At 43.0% G+C, this 16,950-nt stretch overlaps 1 long non-coding RNA gene across 1 annotated transcript; it reads left to right on the top strand.

Annotated features, from left to right (window-relative positions):
- Positions 1–277: 277 nt before the first annotated feature.
- LOC138683995 (uncharacterized) lies at positions 278–9,040 on the top strand. Its single transcript, XR_011323483.1, has 3 exons — positions 278–364; positions 4,193–4,387; positions 7,852–9,040. It is a non-coding gene; the product is annotated as an uncharacterized lncRNA (long non-coding RNA).
- Positions 9,041–16,950: the final 7,910 nt, after the last annotated feature.

The raw sequence follows: 16,950 nt of genomic DNA, 5'->3' as shown, positions 1-16,950 counted from the left end.
TAAAAGAGTCTTCCTCTTTTTTTAATCACCATCATGACTTGGTGTGGCAGGTACACCCCCACTGCCCCAGGAAACAAAACTTCTCCAGGCAGGGAGGAGAGGAAAAAAAACCCAAACCCTGCAGGCTGCAGGTTGAAAATTGAACTGACCAATTGAGATATGCCAGGTACACTGAAGTGACCTTTTGGCCAACGGGGATTAAAATGACCACAGGTCAGATTTGACAAGGTTATAAACGGGGCCCTGCTGGAGGACATTTTGAGTCAGTCCTCCTTGGAGCAGCAGGTCTGCAGTAGGGACTCTCCCCTTGGGTCGGGACGCCACCTGTGGTAACTCCTCAAGGGAGAGAGCCCTCAGCTTTTAGGTGAGTGATACGCGTATTTTGGGTCATCATTTTAAATCTTAAGAATTCATAAGGTGGCTGTGTAGCACCAGTTCCCCTTACATCATTGAACCTGTGGTTCACAAATGTTATCAGAGTTCTAACTAACTTTTTTACTGAAGAATAAATCTGAGTTTTAACAACTGCTGGATTTGATTGTGTGAGCCTCCGTAACACTTGTCTCCCCTGTGCCATCTATAGAAAAATGATATAGCAAAAACTTGAAAACAGACAAACAAAAAAATCAACACATAATCAATCAATGAAATTCTGAATAGGTTAAAGCCATAATTCATGCAAAATTAAATATACTTTCTTATAGGATTATATCTCCCTGCACTCCTTTCAATTGATAGACTGTAGAGTAATTCATGTCAGTATCCATCCTTACTAGCTCATGATTTTAACAGCTCTTCATTGTTCACAGCATGACTGTACTCCACACAGTACCAAGCATTAAATTCTGACTTACTCCCAAATTACTGCACAGTGAGGGCCTGCTGCCATAAAAACAAACTGAACACCATAATCCTGTTTCACACCATACTATCCCCTTGAAACTTCTATGTATGGCACGGATCTAGCATAGATGCTTCTCACTAGTTCTGGCAGCATACAAAGAGTATTCACCAACCTAGGCAAGGCCACAGCAGGCAGTAGGTTGGACTGCAAACAGCTGTGGCTGCACTGCTGAGATGCCTGCACCTGCGCTGAAGGCAAGCTGATGCTGGTGTTGCTGAGAGAGAGGCTGAAGTGCAGAGAGGCCAGAACTGCTCTCTCAGGAGCGGGTACCACCACTAATACGGCTTGCACCTGTTGCTGCAAACAAATGCATCTCTTCCATGCATTCATTCCTAGCTTTACTTCTACTCTCTAGACACCTGCTTTACATGTCCAGAACAGCTCAGACCCAAAAGTGTGGTCTCCACCCCCCTCTTATGTGGGACAGATAAGCAATTTACTCCCCACTACACACATGTGCACCTGGGATTACAAATGTAAAGGGACTCTTTCTGTCCTGGTTTCACCTGGGATAGAGTTAATTGTCTTCCTAGTAGGTGGTACAGTGCTGTGTTTTGAGTTAAGTATGAGAAGAATGTTGATAACACACTGATGTTTTCAGTTGTTGCTCAGTAGTGTTTAGTCTAAAGTCAAGGATTTTCCAGCTTCTCATGCCCAGCCAGCAAGAAGGCTGGAGGGGCACAAGAAGTTGGGACAGGACACAGCCAGGGCAGCTGACCCAAACTGGCCAAAGGGGTTTTCCATACCATGTGATGTCATGTCCAGTATATAAACTGGGGGGAGTGGGGGTGGGGGATCGCTGCTCAGGGACTAGCTGGGCATCAATCGGCAGGTGGTGAGCAATTGCACTGTGTATCATTTGTATATTCCAATACTTTTATTATTACTGTTGTCATTTTATTAGTGTTATCATTATCATTATTAGTTTCTTCTTTTCTGTTCTGTTAAACCATTCTTATCTCAACCTACAAGTTTCACTTCTTTTCCTGATTTTCTCCCCCATCCCACTGGGGCTGCGGGGGAAGTGAGTGAGCAGCTGCGTGGTGCTTAGTTGCTGGCTGGGGTTAAACCACGATGCTTTCCCATAAAAAACAAGATATAGAATTTCTTTTTTTTTTTTTTTTTTGATAGGGCAATACATCTAATATGCTTCTAGATGCTGTAAATATTCTTAATAGAAAGTCTAAATACTCTACTCCAAAGTCTCTAGACTCACATGTTACTGTTGGTTTTTTTAAATATGTTGAACATACATTGAATTTATTGGCATTAGCAAAAATATTACAGCAGTAAATCTTCTCTCTGTTATATTAGGAACTGTGCCATCAAGCCTGATTTTTCACTTAGTCCAAAGCATCACACCCTGGAAACCTCCCACTGATGTACCTTGTAAAATAATATGGTATGGCAGGGGGGATTTCAAACAGTGTCCTTGTTATCATGAGCAGACATAGAATCAGCTTTTTAGTATATTGACTTATTTTCAATTTTTTTTTTTTTTTAACTTAAGGTGGCTTTCTGCAATTTGGAGATGGTCCAGCATATGTAGTATGGTGGCAAGCAGCAGCAGTGGATATAGTGATATAAAAAGCACTGTAGGACTAGCTTTGCCATTCTTAGGATGGCTCACAGAGCATCCACAACCAGCTCTTGCATAATGGCTACTACTTTCAACCAGAGCTCACTGCTCCCAGACCTGCTGAGAGGCTGGGCACGAGAAGGGAAGGTACAGAAACTCTGAATAAACCCATTGGATGGTCCCATGACAGCTTCATTAGGGCTGGAATCCTTTTTTGTTGATGTTGGCCAGAGATTATGATGATCCTGTCAAAAGCCTATTTTCTGGTTCAGTGATTCAGAAAGACAGCTATTCCCTCTGATGATTGTCCTGATAATTATAGCTGCCCATAGAACAATTTATTTCCAGCAGCTGAATGGCATCAGCAAGAACATTTGGTGGCCTCATTGTGGTGCCAGAGGCCTGAGCATGTTTTGGTGCATATGTGCCGTTGGCTGCATGCTTCTACTCCAGTTCTGTCATAACTGCCTCAAGAGCATGGTGTCCAGGCTGAAAATTTGGTGAGGGGGGGAAAGAAAATAAGCATATTTAACTGAGGTCTGACACTGGCGATACCCTGTGGGTAGGGTGCTCAGATGCAGTTAACAGCTGTCAAAACCCATGGCATTGTCTTGCAGAAGGAGTCCTGTTTCATTTGGAGAGCAGCTGAATGCTAGTGGACTAAATTTACTAGTGCTTTCAGGAGTAAAAGAAAAACACTGCTGGGGTCAAGAGACCTGCATGGATCATCTGTTTGCCTCTGCTGCCTGCCTGTTTCTGCTCACCTGTGGGATACTGTCACAGGTTTCTGTGGCTGACAGCTGATGGGGAGAGGCAGGGAGTTGTGTATTCCTATGGTAACCCAATCTCTTTAGTGTTTGCTAAGCAGTGTAAATGATGCTAAAATTAAGGAGGAAACACAGTACCTAGAGGGAAAAGGCAGCATGTGACCAAATTATTAGACTTGCTTCTGCATTAAGAAAACTTTTCTAGAACTCTCCAATGCAAAATATAACCCCTCTGCTAGCATTAGGTAATGCCTTCCAGATTTTATCTTGAAGTACATAGAAGCAAGTTTTGCTCAATCTTAGCAGCATAAACCAAGAAAATCTTCCACTCCTACCAATGAAGAGCTTATACATTTATAGGAAGGTAACCAAGAGTGGAACTCAGTGCCCTTTGTCCCTTTGAGATTAGAGTATTGTTTGCCATTCCTACCCAGCAAAAAGTAAACAGCAAAATACAATTACTGTTTCGTCTCACTCAGATGCTGCTCAAGGCTTCTCTCAGGACAATGGCTGTATTCAAGCTGCTCTCTGAATTTAATTCCTCTTTTATAATTGCAGCATCTCTTTAGGATTTATTTGTCAAAAATGTGTGGATCAGAAAGTGCTATAATCTTACTGCATTTTAACAAAACTGAAGTCCCCTCCTTTTATTTTTTTAAAATACTTGCTTCCTCTTCCCTATAAAGAGCAGAAAGAATGCTTTCCTGGAACTAGTGGCAAAATTATATCTCCTTCTGGGATTGTTATAACACTAATGTAATATGAAGGCACTCTGTCAGGTCCACAAAGCACACATTGGTTCAGTTTCTGGCTCCATTAAGGGCTATTTGATGGAGGATTTTGTTTTCAACCACTCAAGTCACATTACAGAAAAGGCACGGCCAAAACCAGCTTTCCCCAATGATCGCATGTAGCTGAAGGATAGAACTGTGATCTCTCCAGCAGGTGAAAACCATTACAGCCTTTAGAGCACCTGACAGGACAGGCTGGGTGCTGTTTAACCTGAGGACATCAGCTGAACTAATGACACAAGCCCTGCAAAGTGGAGCCCTCTCTTTCAGCCCTTGCTGGCAGTGTTTTGTGAGAGGATGCAATGCACAACAACCTTTTCAGGAGAGGAAGCAAGGAGATCTCCAGGTAACATCAACCATCAGACAAGCTTATATTCCCACCTAGGCCCAGCCTACCCACCAGCATTTTCTACATTAGGAAATGAGAAAGAGAAATGTTCTATTTACCATAGGGCACACAGAGATGAAAGATATAGCTACAATGCTATGGAAAGAGGCAAGAGGAGCATCCCTTGTACTCAGAATCCACCCTGACTCCTTCCTGGTGTACAAGAGCTACTTAAAATACTCCCTTAAGCATGGCAGCTACAAGATCCATCTCCAAGTTTTCTCCTGATCTATTTCCCTCCATTCTTAGAGGTTCCCCATGGAACTTCTAAGTTCCTGCTTAAAGCTACCACGATCACTCCTCCACCTGTTCTTAGAGCAGATAATCTAAGGACCATATGCAAAGTCCTGCAAACTGCCTTCTTTGCCCAAGTTCCCAGTGATCCCAGTATTTAACAGAGAAGTTACACTCCTTTTTGAACACACTCTGAATTACGTTTCATGCAAAACCCAGTAAGTCTATGCTGTATTAGCTTGGCCTGCCATTAGGGGGAAAAAAACCTTAGGAAAGAAAGAAAAAAAAAAAGGAAATTGTGCAGAACTTCACTACTCTAATTCAACCACATTTTGAAGGGAGACCCACTGTGAATGTCTGCCATGCTTTGTCACTAAGCACTTGACAACATATATGGGGTATGAAAAGTTCGTGGTATTTCTTGGATACCTCATGTTATAAATGACACATCAGAACAGTGTAGGTATGAACATACACTTTAAAAAAGCCCCATGCATACATTGATAAATATTTTTCTTGGCACTTAATCTTACCTGTTGAGTGTTGATATAGCACCTCAGCACTTTTCAGAAGGATGTATATGCAACTGGAAAAGCTGTGGATTAATGTTGTTTCAGATTCAGGCTGGCCTATTCCCTGTCTAGCCCTAATCTCTCCTTCTATTTAATGACACCATTGGGATGCCAAAGCTAATTTGGAACCTGGCAGCCCACTTATTAAGTGGGACTTTATGACAGGAGAGCATTACAGTGCTGCTCAGACAGCTGCACTGGCTGCCTGGAAGTCTCCAGGGAAAATTCAAAGCTTTCAAGGCTCTAATTGTTTTGGATCTGGGTTATTTTATCGGAAGAAGAGGCATTCAACTTTGAGAAGCCTTGATATAAAAGAGAAGTGGGTGGCAAGGGCAGTTGGTTATTCAGGTCTGTTTCTCCCCACATTGAACTCCCAGATGTGTTATTAAATCTTATTTTCCAGTCTGACAACTGGGAGAGGGAAGGTTAGAAGAAGCTCTTTGCAGCATATAATTAGTTTAGGTGCTGAGTGCAGTAGCATCAGCTGGTAGAATATCTAGATAATGAAATTCTGTTATTTTGAATATCATTATAAACTAGGAAGACTATTGAATCCTTGGAAAGACATTGCTGGTGTTTACGTCTTGTAAAACATACTTAAATAAAATATACTCTTGGAAGTTATTCTCTGAGGACTCAACAAATCCAGAACACTAGATAGTCTGAATTCAAATTTAAACTATCACAAGACAGGCTATGGAACACACTGCCATGTGTTTCCCTTTAAAAAAAAAGAGTTACTCTACCCTTAATTCACTCCCTTATCTATAGATAACACTACTGTCTTCCATACAAGGAAGGTTGCCTTACAGGCCAAAGCATGGACAAAGTGCCAGCTCAGTGAAAGAGATGCACTTCTTTGAACAGTGGGCACCAAGATGAGCAGGCTGATGCCCCCAAGAAGGGCTCAGACCCATGCATACTGCAGTGGGAGCAAAAAGTATTAAAGATCATTCTTCACCTGTCACCTGGTTCTCTCTTCCAGCCTAAAGGCTGCAGCCTCAGTGCATTTCAGCTTTCTGCAGGGATGTGTTGGCTAACCTTCCATACACTGGCTAGCAGGAGAGAGTAATATTTTTCTGTCTGCGCTCTGTTTCACTGAGTGGATCTATAAGAACATCCAGAAGAAAACAATAACTCTTCATTGCACATACAGCGTTATCACCTGGGTCCTACAAGTTTTGCAAAGTTATTCCTACCACAGCAGGTGAAGGAAAGGCAAGGGCCCAGTACTGCCTTTAAATGTATACAAGATCCTCCTTTATAAATTAAAGGAATTGGGTAAATACAGCTCCAAAACACCTTGTTAAACCACGAGGCTTACCAAGGTGACTGTCTCCTTCAAACAACATTAAGGACTCACTTGATAATAGAGGTAGTATTCATAGTCTAATATCTCATCTTAAAGCACATGACTTCCTTTTTTTAATTAAGTTACTAGCTTTAATAATAATAATCCCATCTCTCAGAACACCAATTTCATGACCATAGGTAAAATATGATGTACTTATTCATTAAAGAGCAGGTAGCAGTGCCCCTCTACATCTCCCTGAGATATGGAAATGTGGGCTAATCCATCACAAGATAAGACTATGCATTCCAGCTGGTGAAAAGTACTAATGGAAGGGAGTGGGGAATGCATTTCAAAATACAGAGCTAGTCTAGACATCCCTGTGGATTGTCAGCAGTGGTACAATTTGCCTAGGAAATATAATTCTCTAAGGAAAAGCAGATGGGTTTGAATAAATTAAATAAAAAGTGTATAAGTGGGGCCTGCCCACATGCAGAAATCTTCTTGGTGTAACGCCAGCGGGATTCTACAGACCTGAGTGTGAAGCCCTGTCCAGACACTTTAATTTGGTTTCAGGGTGACTAAATTACCAATGTTTATGTAAATGCATTCCCAGACTACATAAACTAATCATGGGTTATCCATATCCAGATGGCCAAACAACCTTTTACGTCAGTCTAATGGGAAGAACTTCAAATCACACTGAATATAAAAGGAAAGTGAAGAACAAAACTCATATTGCAGTGCCCAGTGCCTTTTTGCACCTTAACTGAGAAAGCTCCATCCGTACTACTCTGTCCTTGCTGACAGTGCAGTACACACACAGTAAGGTAGAGAATGTGGTAATGTTTTAATTCCTTCCATCCATAGGCACATGACACAAAAAAGACGTCCTTTCTGGTACTGGAAACCCCCAGTGGCCTCTGAGTCAAAAACTTTATACTGTAAAAAAAGATTTGAAACTGAAGAGAAAAAACATCGGTGTCAGCCCCAAAGTCTCCTTATGTATGAATTTCATATGCAGTTTTAATCACATGTATTTGTATTGCCATTTTTTACTACACTGATGAAGGATGTTCCTGTTCCTGTCATCATGGATTACAATCTCACAGTTTTAGTTTCTAGGAAGTCAGTATGGGACCACTGTTTTTGCACACCAAGTTCCATCATGATCTTCAGCTTCATGCATGGTTCCCTGAGCCTCTCTGAATCTGCTCCAAAGAGATGTGTCTTTTAAATCCAACCAAACCATGAATTCAGTGAGGTCTTAATTGTCTAATGAAGATCTTCAGGTGAGCTAGCTCATGACAAAATATTCTTTACAGGTACCTCCAAAATAAAGAGACAAAACAGGTATCTGAAACACCCTGAAAGTGACGTCCATTTACAAACCAGGATCCAGACTGTGAAGTCTCAACTCCACCTCCTACAGAGAAGAAGGAACCAAAGGAAAAGCTGAATCCTAATCTGAAAATATTGGAATTCACTCTTGTATTTCATCACACACAAAGTTTTCTTGGTATATTTTTCCATGTGTATGTCATTCTGGGATGTTTCTGATTTTATTTTTACTAAATAACTTTGATTAATTACTTGAAGTGGGAGGTGGTTCCATCAGGACTGCTCCAGTCCAACTAATTCTGTGATGTATCTGAATGGGGTCCAAGGGAACAAACAGTAAACTGCATGCAGAAACATGCAAGGATTCAGAATGCCTGACATTAAAGAACAGAGAAATTTTGGTTTGTAAGTTTGTCTCCTCAGCAAGTGAGACTGCCAATTCTACAGGCCATAACACTCATTGTAAAAAGGAGATAACACAAAAGTGTCAAAAATGTCCTTGCAAGCTTTGAAATGAAAGAGTAAAAAGCTTAAGAGAAGTTACTTCCATTACAACTTTCACAGTTCAGTACTTGCTCTATAGACAATGAAGGGCAAACAAAGTAACCTCAACTGGAACAGCTTTTAAAAATAATTGTTTTTCTAGTTTTGTTTGGTTGCATATACAGGCAACTGAATCACTCAAAAAAAATCAGAATTCTGTTGTACTTGTTTTCTTTTTGTTCACATGCTGGGTTTTTTTTTGTTTGGGGTTTTTTTTTTGGCTAGTAATTGGTTTGCAAAAACTGTTATAATGATTTGCAGGTCTCATCTCACTGTTTCTAAGTGCCTTAATGAAAACTAGTTATATGGCAGATTTCCAGGAAGGTAATTAGTAAGAGCCTTGTTTACATTCTCCTTTACCTTCTACTTCCACTTCTGCTTCCGTTTCCCCTTTCCTTCCTCCTGAAAACCACTATGGCCAGAAAAGGGAGCATAAAAGCTGGACATCAGAAATATACATGTCACCTCACATCAGAGATTCAAGAGTGACTGTGTGAGCACTTTTGCTACGCAGCCAGCAAGGCTCTGTGGTTAACAGAGGGACTTAACTGAAAAGGGAGAAGGACAAGGAAGTACTTAGGCTGGTCTTTTTTGCCCCCACTAACTGAATAAAAATCAGCATTATGGGAACATCACAGAGTTTCATTGCTGGTTTTGGGTGTCCAAATGAGTAATCCTGTTATTAGCTGATCATTAACGACATGTCTGCATCATCAAGGCTATGAAATAGTGTGCTATAGATATACCTTCTAGAGCAAAGCCTAGCTTTCTTACTGATAAACCATGACTTGGCTTAAACTGACTTTGGGAAATGTCTGCACTTGGGACAAAAAACAGCTGTTTTGTTAAATAAAATTTTCTACTTCCAAAAACTTTTCCTGCTACCCTTTAACCCAGAACTTGACTAGGAGCAGTTAAGAAAACTTAACAGCAAAAGAAATGTCTCCTTCAGAGAAATGACTTATTAAAGTAAACTAGTATTAAAACATAGCAGACTTTGAATAATTCCTGTTCTGGACCATCTTTAGCTGGCTTCAAGTGGCTCACCACAATCACTTAACACTGATTAATGAGGTATAAACCTCTTCACCTTTTATCTCTGCAGCTGCCTGCCTGTAGAGTCATTTGTACTCATCAGAGCAATCTTTTAACAAGAAAAAAGCAAGGCTAAAAACCCAGAGCATCAAAAAGCTGTCTAAACCCCACACTGTCCAGATCACTGTACAGTCACCAGAGCTGTTTCTTCAGATATGCGCAAAACACCAAGCTGAAACCCTGAGATGCTGCCATGATGTAAGCAACGTCCTTCCAGCCTGTGGTGGAAGGCATTTAGCTCTCTCCTGTCTCGGGAATCATGGAAACACATAGATCTTGCCATTGGTTCTCCTTACCCCTATCTACAGCCTCCCCCGTGACCCGAGCCAAAAAGATTTCAAACATGAAACACTAAAAATATCCTGGTTCTGAAGTCTGTCCTTAAGTCAGCAAAGTCTGCACTGCTTAAACTTATAGACATGGTCTCAAACAGTGTAATAACCAAATGGGTCTTGCTTTTGCTGGAAAAAAATAACAATGCTGTTTTTAATAATGGCTTTATTTTTCTCCAGCCATTGGCAAGATTTGACATGCAGAATAGTCAGCATTCCACAATTTCTGCCCACAACCAAGTGTGAGATGGTTCCAAGATGCCTTGCTTCTCTGTACTGCAGGATTTTTCTAATGAGAAGCCAAACTTCTAAAAACTGGAGATACTGCAGCACAGAAAGCCCTTGGAGAGGAACCCTGTAAAACTAAGTGGAAGTGGAATTAAATCAGGCTGCACTGGAAACACAGGAACCTACAGCAATGAACATAGTAATCAGTTCCTTTCTGTAGACCATTTCAAACAAATTGTGAAAAACTTAAACATACTTAAAACTTAAAAAGTTTTCCCCCAACTTCATCCCATGGCTGATATCAATAGATGTTTTTCAGTCCACTTCAATAGCCTCTGATCAAGCTGTATGTCTTCACAAGCATTTAGATATATTACAATAGTTTTAAAAGTTATTCTCATAATAAAGCACATACAAAAATATTTGCTGAGGCATGTTCCTGCCTGATTTTTTTGATGCATGCTGCATTAATTTTCTGCTAGAAATAAAAATGTTGCCTGCATTCAGTGATTGGCTGGGAGGGAGAAGAAGGGAGGAAGGAATCGGTTAAATGCATTTCAACAATCTTCTACCACTAGAAAGAAAAGTATAGTAATCCAAACCAGATGTGGGAAAAAAAACTAGAAGCACATAAATACGATCATTCTAATATCTACTTGGTTTCCACCATTCAGATTTTTTTTTAATGCTGAAAATTCAAATGTATTTATGATAAAACCAGACCATTTTTCTAATCAGAGGCACAGATCTCGAAACAGACTAATTTCTACCCCATACCATGCTACCTTTGCACATAAAGGCCTGTTGGTATTCCTTTCTCCTCTTCTTTTGGAGCTTCCTGGATAATTAACCCTTTCCTTCCCCCCTTTTTCTTTTCTCATTTTCTCCTTTCTGTTATCCTTCTTCCCTTTTAGTTTCATTTGCACACTTGTACCCATTACTTGTGATCAGCTGCCTGCTCAGAGGGTACATCTGCAGCAGTGTTTCTGTTCACATCAGGAATGCTTTCCTACAATCATTCACCTGACCATCCGCCTGTCCTCACTGTAGTTTGGCTCACCTAATGGACTGCATAAAATGGATTGCATCCCATTAAACTGAATGGGAAGAGGTACTTCAGCAGATAGTGAGGACTCAGGGTATGGGATGGAACTAAAGCTCGTCTGAAGTGAAGCTGCTGAGACACGTACAGTGTGGACTTCAGGTCCTCAGCACTAATGAAACCACTCCCACACCATTTCACCAAATGCTAACAAGGATGTAACAAAACAACAGGCATGCATTAGAGTAACCACACACACACTAAGGCTGTTCTGTGCCCTCTGAATGCATCTACTGGTTTTCATCTCAGTGCTGTGGTTGTCACACACAGCTTCGACATTCTTAGCCTCCCTTTGCACCTCTTGGCCACTGGGCTGCCCAGCACACCACTGGTGGTCTCTCGCTGCTCTGCCCTCCCCAGCATCCTTTCCTTCTTAGTCCTCCCCTCCTAGACGGCTTTGGCTCAGTTTCCCTGACCTCCATGGATGGATCTTTTTTTTCCACCTTCCCACTTGGGAAGAATTTCATGCCTAACCACTCCAAGTCCTCCTCCTTCCACCCAAATGCTTTGTTTGCACTGGAGTAAATGCTGCCCTTTCAGCACAGCCATAACCACACAGTTTGCTTTTGCTGTGTCATTGCGCTGTTCTTCCCAGCTTCTTCCTCAAAATATTCTGTGAATTCTCTCTGCAAACAGAGAGCATTTGAAATCCCACCAGCTGCTCCTCAATTGGTTTGGTCACAGGCTCCACCGACTGCAGCAAAGCTGTTTCTAGCAGCTGCCTGCAGATAGACAGGAGGTCTCTGTGCACTGAGTGGGCCAGAGGATGGCTTTGTGACCCCTGGCACCCAAGTTATCTAAAAGCCTCTTTTTCACAGCCTGAAGAATCAACCTTTCACTGCACAGCAGAATAACACTGGTTTGTGTTTCAGGAAGGAAGTAGCCCTGTTTGGGTTTAAAAGCAAAAGTATTTTCAGTCTCTGCACAGTCAGGCTCTTTGGAGTTCAGAAAAATGGCCTCCGGTGAAAAATACTTAATTCTTCCCCATTTAAACTGTGGCAAAGCCATGGGGAGATTTCCCCTCCATAGGAAAACCTCTCTGTCCCTCACTGAGCTGTAGAGCCAAACGGCAGAATTCGAATAACAAGGGCTGCTGGGAGGCGATCTGGGTTTCCATCCTGCTCCTTTTCCTCGGGTAAGCCACTATCGGGCTGGAGCTCAGAGAACCAAACTGTTGCCTCTTGGGATTCTTTCTTCAGTCTCCTGCAAAATAACTTAACCTCTCTTCCTCTGTGCCAGGTTCCAACATCCTTGTTTTTTTTTTCTTTAAGCTAATTTCATAGTCTTGCCTGGAACCAAAGGCAGGGATGGGAAGCTCAGCAAACAGCTGAGATCACCAGGAACAGCTGCCTCCTCGCACAGACAGGGACTGGCCTGCAGCTTTCAGAAACAGGGCTGAAACTCTGCTTCAAAGCTGTTGCTATCAGGCTTCTCTCTGATTGCAGCCCATAGCTTCAGCATCACTCTGGTAGCTCTTGGCTGCTCAAGGCTTGCCTCAAAATTGCTGCAACTTCCAAATGATATTCTTTGTAGAAGGGTTGTGCTTAATCTAACACACATACCTTTTGGCATCTATCCCAATGCATTGGTTTTGTAATACATGTCATTTCTAAGCATCAGAAATTAACAAAAACAAGGGGACTAAAACATTAAAGTTTATAGCAAAATGAAAGGCACCTCTGGTATTCAGTTTGTGAATTTGCACTCTCAAATAAAATTACCAGCAGAGAAAGCGTAAAAAAGCCACATAAGATGCTGGAACATTTAATGCAGCCTCCACCAACACAACCATCCACTCAAGCACTGCAAAATTTTTTATGTGTACATACTCTGGATTAACAAAACTCCATAATTAAAAGACTAGATATACTCTGACATGAATGTGTAAATCTAGTCCTATAGATCTGGCTACTTTTTTCTGTAATAAGCACATGTACAAGCTGGCACTTCTCTGGAACTAATTAAAGACATCACATTGTCACCAAATCCGTACGAGCAGTCAAACAAACAGACATTTATTTTCATATGTAAGAGAGTGGTAAGTTTATTCTACTTAAATATGTGAAGATGGGAATGAAAACTAGGTGATTAATTTGAAAAGAGACATTCTGAAAGTTAATGGAGTCTATTAGCTATGGGGTTTTTTTTAACTTTTTTTTTTCTTAAATGCATTATCAGAAAGGTGACTGGAATGCTTTATTATATTTTTGTCACATCTTCATAGTTTACATTTTATTTGTGTATGATTTATACCTCTGTGAAAATTTTGCCTGAAATACAGATAGCTGTAAATACAGCTCAGCCAGATGGTACAGTCATGTGGGCTACAACTATCCTAAAAAACAGTCAGAAATATAGCTGCCTTTTTGTGGAGAACTTGACAGACAGTGAAAGGGTCTAAAGTACAATTCACATTTTACAGAGCCACCATGGCAACTACCAGCTGTCATCAAAGAGCAACCCTATTTTATGGAGTCACAGGAAATCAAACAACCACCAGTGCACTGCAGTAAAAGACATGCCAGTATTGTGTTTCCCCGAACCCATGCTTGTTTTGTGAGGTGCTGTGCTGCTACCCCATGCTCCTGTACCCTATAAGGGGCCTTGTTAGTGCCTCTCTGTTTCCCCATCCTGGAGGTCCTGGCACCGAAAGGTGCCTCATGGCTTCATTCAGTCAGCTTCCTGCACATTCTGGAGCTTACACACCCCTTGGCCTCGGCATACCGGAGGGCTGGTGGGGCACATGGTCCCACAGCAGCCCAGGTCCTATGGGGGACCTGTGACAGCCCACAGCAGAAGTGTGAAAAACAAGTTACTCTGCTGCCCTGGTATGCCAACAGTCAAGGGCGTATGGTGAGAACCTGTTCCTGCTTAATAGGAGCCAGGCAGGGGAATGGAGGCTAAAGTAAAGTAATTACGTGTAGGAACCGAGTTAAGTCCAACTAGCCTGAAGTGAACAACGGTAGGGGAACTTTGGGGTGCAAAGCCATTCACACCGAGCTTTACTGTTGGTAAAGCCACATATGCCCAATATTGCCTAAAGCAACAGTATCAGAAATACCAAATTTGGGTGCAGATGTAGTAAAACTAGGACCAATGGGGAAAAGCTATCAGGTGGGGGGTGCTGAGAGGAGCTTGGTGGGGGAAGGAAGATGCAAGGATGGCAAAAAAGTCAGCTTAAAATAAGAAAAACAGGGGAGTAAGGTATGAAATCAGGCAGAGAAAAAAGGGTGGATCCTCCAGCAGCAGGAGCACAAATGTCTGCAGACAGTAGTGATGCTGGCCTGCATGCCCAAGCCCACTGGGATGCCGGAGGGACCTCCTTGGGCAACCCTCCATCAGGTCTCTGTCCATCAGATCTGGTGTGGGAGGTAATTGGTTTGCACCTCCACACTAACTGATTTGTAATTTGATTGTGATGACATGTTTATTTATTTCACTGGACTTCACACCTGTAACGGCTTCATAGTCAAGCCTAATACTCTGCATTGTTATTTAATTACAAGCTTGTATATCTGATTGCCTAGATTACTGAGAATTTTGCTGTCCTACCCCTTTCCTTCTAGTGTGATCATTAATCAACAAACATGTTAATCAGTTTGCATCAGCTACCTCTCGAGTCTCCAACCTGACGGGAAGCATCAGACCTTGGCAGTAACAATGCTAAAAGCAGAAAGAACCCAAAATGTTCCTCAGCCTGCCAGTGCCCAATTCTCTGCCAAAAACTGTATGAAGTTAATTAGTCCTTACTTTTGTCCAGGATCTTTGTATTCTGTGTGGTTTGTCTGTGCAGCTGCCCTTGGCTACTGAAAAAAAAACCCCTAATGCCAGAAGGTCCTTCCTCCAGAATCTAAGTTATCAGAAATTATTTCCAAATACTGCTGTCACAGAGACAGGGTAGGGAACACCAGCAGGAGATGAAGTGATGCAGGATTAGTCTCCAGTGAATAAGCAGCCTGAGACAGACAGAAATCTCATCAAGGACAAACTGCTTTGCATGCCTATGGATGAGTGCAGAAGGCTGTAACTGCAGTTTCATCAGTCAGCTACACTACTCAACATTTTGGCAGAAATACTGAATTACTGTTTGTAGAGGCTGCAGTACTAAATTTCAGTATTCCCTGACCTGTAATTTCTTATGTTGCTGCTTCTACTGAAAACCGAAAGTCTGGCAACCATCAGTCATATTTAACTGAAGCTGAAAAAGACACCGTTGTACTACAATGAGACAATTTTCTAAATGGAAGAGAAGCTGGCATTGAACTTTAAGTTTCACAAATTAGCTTTTGGCTGTTGTACATTTTCAAACATTTTGGCGTAATGTTAGATACAGGTTAGGGATGAAGGTTCAGATGTTTGCCTTTGAGATACCACTGCTTCACAGCATCAAGCTTTTGCTTTGACACTCAGCCAAAAATATCTTAAGTGATTTTACCTAATTACCCTTGCTTATATGTCTACATTCCTCCTTCTTAAAAGTCTTTGCTTCCTTGCTGCAGATAGATGTTTCTACAAAAAGGTCCGATTAGCCATCGTGTTTCAAGTGAAGGATATGCTGCCATTGATTGTAACGTGTGTGCTAGACCCTACAGATACCATATTCCTGATACCTACCTTTTCTCTCTGGGATTCATATATTAGTCCACCCACAGTTTCACTGGTGAATCCAGGGCCACCTTTCAGCTTTTGCACACCTGTGCTCTCACAGTGGAGTTTCTTCAGCCCCTGCTTTTATCTGTGCCGTTGGAGATACTCAGAACTGGCCAGATGATGCCACGAGGAACCTCGATGGAAGTTGGCCTGGTCCGAGCAGGGGGTTGGACCCACTGCCCTCCGGAGGTCACTGCCCACCTCAGCTGTTCTCTGCTTTGAAGCAACAGGGACTGCAGCCTGCCTGCCAGGACGTAGCACTGCAGGACAGCTCGGGCTGGCAGGGACCTTGGTAGGTCCCCAGTCTGACCCCTGCCCAGAGCAGGCTCAGCCACGGGGTCAGCCCGGGTTGCTCAGGGCTCCATCCCGCGGGGGCTGGAAACCCTCCAAGGAGGGAGATGGCACCACCTCCCTGGGGCCGGCCCCACTCCCCAGCTGTCCTCGTGGGGGAAAAGCTTTCCCTCGTCTCCAGCCTCTCGGGCTCTGCCTAGCTGGCTGCCCACCAGGACCCGGGGCCTTCTCCCCAGAGCTGCCCCAGGCCCCACCGGCATGGCTGCCAGGCCTCGGCCTGCCCGCCGCAGGGCTGCGCAGTGGCCCTGCCCCCGGCGCGTGGGGGTCCTGTCCTTTCCTCCCACTGGTCCAGTCCCCCTGGACAGCTGCCCTGCCCTTGTGCATATCGGCCGGTGCCCCCCAGTTTGGCGTCACCCGCAAACCTGACGGTGCACTTGGTCACCTCCCCAGGTCATGGATAGAGATGCTGAACAGGACAAGCCCCAGGGCAGACCTTGTGGGACCCCATGGGGCACAAGCCTACCAGAAGATTCTATCCAGCGACCACCATCTCTGCCCAACCGGCCGACCAGCCAGGTATTTACTCCCCTGCTGGGGCACCCACCCAGACCCCAACATCCAGCCTGGACACAAGGACATTGTGGGAGAGTGCTGGAGGCCTTGCTGAAGTCAACCTAAATGATATCCCCCGTTTTCCACTTGTCCACAAATCCACTCATTTTATCACAGAAAGCGATGAGGTGGGTGAAGTACCATTCATTCTTGGCCAAGCTGTGCTGACAGTTCCCCATCACCTTCTTCTCCCTCATGTAACGAGACGTGCTCCAAGAAGACACATGCCA

This window comes from Haliaeetus albicilla, chromosome Z (genome assembly GCF_947461875.1).
Source record: "Haliaeetus albicilla chromosome Z, bHalAlb1.1, whole genome shotgun sequence".
Taxonomy (NCBI): Eukaryota; Metazoa; Chordata; class Aves; order Accipitriformes; family Accipitridae; genus Haliaeetus; species Haliaeetus albicilla.
Note: the sequence above shows the minus strand (reverse complement) of the source record. Positions and strands in the feature narration are given on the sequence as shown.